This window comes from Bos indicus x Bos taurus, chromosome 4, assembly GCF_003369695.1.
Source record: "Bos indicus x Bos taurus breed Angus x Brahman F1 hybrid chromosome 4, Bos_hybrid_MaternalHap_v2.0, whole genome shotgun sequence".
In the NCBI taxonomy this organism is placed as follows: Eukaryota; Metazoa; Chordata; class Mammalia; order Artiodactyla; family Bovidae; genus Bos; species Bos indicus x Bos taurus.
Window position 1 is genome coordinate 41,195,584 of NC_040079.1, and position 5,031 is coordinate 41,200,614.

Here is a 5,031-nt window from a genome sequence, read left to right on the forward strand (position 1 = left end):
TTCCACAACTAGGGATCCAGTATGGGCCCCCTGCTCTGGGAATACGGCGTCTTAGCCTCTGGACCACCAGGAAAGTCCCTGTATTTTTTTGCAAGTATCTAAAGGAATGCATATTTAAATATTTAAGTGATTCTGCAAAATCATCCTCTACAATTGTGTGTCCAACTTTTCTCACCTCCACAACAAAGCCTGAGGACAATTGTTCCAACTCTGTCTTCTCCATACTGAGTAGTATCAGTCTTTTAAATTTTTTGACAATGTGATAGGTAGTAAATTGCATAAGTTTGTTAGTAAATTTGAATATATTTTCATAAATTTATTGGTTATTTCTATTTCATCTTCTAAAATTTTTTTCAGGAATTTTCCAATAGATTGTTTATATTTTTTTTCTTATAGTGTTGTTTGTACTGAATTCATACATGAGGTTAGAGAGATGACTATCCATGCAATATTAATTTCCTCTACTCAAAAATGTTCTTTTCTGCCTTTCATTACTGTTTTATAGTATTCTCCATTAGAGTATATAGTTCTTTTATAATATGGAAGTGATCTGTAGTTGATACTATGTTTTAAATATTTCTTGGCCACTTGTACTTTATTTTTATATGACAAAAGTGTCCATAAACTTTTATTTTCATGTTGTCAAATTCAACAATATTGCTTTGATTCTGAATATTGGTTCAGGAAAACCTTCGCCACTAAAATAATTGTAAAAATTATATTCTTCATTTTGTCATTATGCTGTACACTTCAAACTTATATGATCCTGTATGTCAATTATATCTCAATAAAACTGGAAAGAAAAAATAAAATAGATTGGAAAAGCAATGGATTACATTAAACATATGGTAATAGAAACAATATTATCCAGATTGTCTAGATTAATCCTGAAAAAAATTATCTTTAGATAGAATATTATGAGAAGCTTCTTAGAAAAAAAATTATTTGGTCATAGTTTTTGTGTTTAAAGTTTCATGTTTATTGTTCTCTGTTTTTAATCCCACTGATACCTTTTCTGTTTGAGTTTTTCCTTATTACTCCATGGAATAAAAATTGTGTTATAGGTTTTATTTAAAACCACATAAAGTAATATAAACAAATGATTATATCTATTACAAAAAACCCACTTTATTTACAAAGTTACATATTTATGTTTATTTTTTATTTTTTTTTATTTTTTTGAGAACTAAAATTATATGACTTTTTTATTTTAGGATGCAAAAACAAAAATGAGCAAACAAACAACAAAAAACTTGAAATAGGCTTGTCAAATGATGTAAATTCATCCTTTCCATGGAAGCAGAAGGTAGATCCTACCACAAAGAAAAGATGCTTAATTAATGGAGGTTAAATTTTAAAAAGTACAATTAAAATAAAAATAATGAGGCGTAACTTCTGAAAATACTAGGTTTTATTCACCTCCCTAAGATAACCAATAACCATACTATTAGTTAATAAGCTTTTCTTATAGTAAATGGTGTCACCTGACATACAAAAACCTGTTAATCTAAATTATCAGGTGTAGGTTTACTGGAAATTCTTAACCATATACTTGTCTTGACAGATTTTGCTTTTTGAACGATGAATTGTCTTAATGCAAGTCATTGTATTTCTGTAACAAAGTAATGAAAGGCATAGCTCTTCCAAGCAAACTTAAACCCATTCAACCAGCTGAAAAAATACTTTGGTTCTTCAGGAAAAAACTTAGCAAGACAAAAAAATCTGGTTCATTTCACAGTTCTGTTCATTTTCATAGCTTTAATCTAACAGTTACATGATAAAAATACTCCAAGAAGAACCAAACTATATAGCAACGAACGAACATGCGTGAGAGATTCTGTGCACTCGATGCAGCTGGCAGAAAAACTAGTTAAAATGCTAATTAGAACAAATTTGGTCTTTAAAATATCAGTTCCTTTCCTTTAAAAAAAACTTCTGAGTCTACCAATAAAATACAAAAACATAAGGCTGTAAGTAAATAATAGCTGTGTTTAGGCTATTACAGTGCAGGTTATCTATCCTCAGGCCTCATACATCCTGCTTCACTGCTGCTTGCATTCTGCTGGGTTTTGATCCTTCTTTGGGTCATAGTCTGGATCATTTTCCTCATCTCCTTCTTCTTCCCCTTCCTCATCCGCTTCTTCACCTTCTTCATCATAATCATCGTCATCATCTTCAATAGCTTCTCCAGTAAAGTATAACACTGATCTTGGGATTATACACTCACGTAAAAAGTGACCAATTTCAAAGTCTGCAGCGAGGATAGCTTCAGAATCATCATCCAGATATCCACTCTCAGGAACTTCAGGAGGGGCAAAAAAATTAAAGAAAGAGTCATTAGAAACTGTTTTGGTCACAGTACGAACTGTCCCACGACCCTTGTGTTTCTGCTTCTTCTTAATCGTTTTCAAAGTGACATTCTTCCCTTTTTCCCAATCTATCTGGCACCCTGTACAACCCATAATTTCTGGTCCATCAAGAGAAAAGGGATCAGAATCATCTGGTTCTGACCTCATCCTATATGTCTTTGTCAACACTTCATTTGTGAGATATTCATTGGATTCAAAATGAAATTCTAAGACAAAACTCATAGGCTGACCAGCATCTGAGAACTTCACTTTAATATCTTTCAAGTGCTTCAGAATAGGCTCATCATGTTCCTGAACCATATCACTGAGCAAGTCAATATTCTTAAAAACAGTCAACCAAAACTTAGGAATTCCCTTGGGATCTTCTTTTTCTTCATCCTTTTTCTCATCTTCAATCTTGGCCTTTTCTTTTAGCTCCTCCGAGATTTCATCTTCCTCATCTGGTTTCCATTCACACTCTTCTTCTGTAGGTTCATAAATGGCATTAATGATCTCAAATCACTTATCAAACAGAGGCTGATAAAGAACAGCATACTTTCTTTCAAGATCATGAACTTCCTCATAGAATTTGGCTTCTATCTGTGCACATTTAACTTGAAGGTTTTTGAGAGCATTCACTTGTTTTTTAACTACCCTAGGCAAGCTTTCAATGTATCCTGTTGGTGTTTCTATCAGACCATCAAGTCTTTCTTGAAGGGCTGCAAGAATCTGAGGATTTTGCATCATCCAAACAGTCAGCTGACGCGCTTTGATTTTTGTTTCTTCACCAGTTTCTTCTTCTTCTACTTCTTCAACATCATCCAAATCTTGATCAAGTTCAGACTGTTCTTTGTTGTCGATGTCTGCCATGTTGTACAAAAGCCAAATATTTTCAAAAATGACAAATTTCGTTTTCCAGCTCAGCTCTCCGGTGGCAAGCACAGGGAGCCGAGTGGCCCGAGCTGCGCAGGCAGTGACTCAGGGCGGCGGCGGGAGCAGCAGGCGGCGGGAGGAGCAGGAGGCGGCGCCGCGAGCAGATGGAGCTAAAAAAAAAAGCTGTGTTTAGTTTTTAAATTAATTTGCAACTTATTGTGTGGTTGTGAATTAGGGATTTTCTTTTTTTTTAAATTTAAAACCAATTTTAAACAATTTATTGTTCAAATAACTCCTTTCCCTGTCATTTGAACTATTCCCATTATTATATTCTAAATTTAGATGGATATAAAAGACTATGACAATGCATGTTATTACACATAGCTTGAGTTCATTCATCTCAAGTTTTATATAAAAAGTACATGTGAATATGACATTGTTTATCCATTTCCATTAAGTTGTCTATATGTTTTTACTTTTACAAAGTGTTATACATTCTTGTACCTATTTCTTTTATTTCTTTTTGAATAATTATATGAAAAAAATTTCTATCATGTTTAGTTAGAAATATGCAATTTTAGGTGTTAGAGTAGATGCATTTTTATCCTACATGGATATTGCTAGAGGGTTCGCTCTTAAGCAGTAGTTGTTGCAGCCAAGTAATGAATAACTTCACTTCACTTCACTTCAGTTGCTCAGTTGTATCCGACTCTTGTGACCCTATGGACAGCAGTACCTCAGGCTTCCCTACCATCACTAACTTCCAGAGCTTACTGAAACTTGTCCATTGAGTCGGTGATGCCATCCAATCATCTCATCCTCTGTCATCCCCTTCTCCCACCTTCAATCATTCCCAGCATCCGAGTATTTTCAAATGAGTCAGTTCTTCGCATCAGGTGGTCAAAGTATTGGAGTTTCAGCTTCAACATCAGTCCTTCCAATGAATATTCAGGACTGATTTCCTTTAGGATGGACTGGTTGGATCTCCTTGCTGTCCAAGGGACTCTCAGGAGTCTTCTCCAACACCACAGTTCAAAAGCATCAGTCCTTTGGGGCTCAGCTTTCTTTATAGTCCAACTCTTACATTCATACATGACCATTGGAAAAACCAAAGTTTTGACCAGATGGACCTTTGTTGGCAAAGTAATGTCTCTGCTTTTTAATATGCTGTCTAGGTTGGTCATAGCTTTTCTTCCAAGGAGCAAGTGTCTTTTAATTTCATGGCTGCAGTCACCATCTGTGGTGATTTTGGAGCCCTCCAAAATACAGTCTGTCACTGTGATTTCTAAATCCTTTGTAATATTTGATGGTTTCAAAGGTTTCACTTTTGTCAAACCTAAGTGTGTGAAGCATTCCACCAGTGTTGCTTCAATGTGCTTGTGTTTAATTGTGCATGATATTACATGTTTGCTGACCTTTTGATGTTGCTCCACTAATAAATACCTGTTCTTATTTTTTGCATGTTTTTCAACTTTATTGATACCATTGGCATTAAATAAAATGCACAGATTTTAAGTGTGTGATTTAATAAGTTTTGGCATATGCACACACTCATGAAAACATCATTGACCAAGTCAAGATAATGAATGTATTCATCACCTCATATGCATGTATGAATCCATCACCCACATGCTTACTGTATGGTTCAATTTGTATCAGATTCTGGGAAATTCAAATGAATCTATGGTGACAAAAAGCAGATGCCAGAGGATGCCTGGGAGTGGCAAAGGTTAGGTGAATGCAGAGAAGTGGAAATTAAAAAGAGGCACAAGGGATTGTCTTTGTTCAGAACGTCTTTGCTCTTCTTGGT

At 34.8% G+C, this 5,031-nt stretch overlaps 1 pseudogene; it reads right to left on the minus strand.

The window, feature by feature from the left end:
* Positions 1-1,291: 1,291 nt before the first annotated feature.
* LOC113891315 lies at positions 1,292-3,253 on the minus strand (annotated as a pseudogene).
* Positions 3,254-5,031: the final 1,778 nt, after the last annotated feature.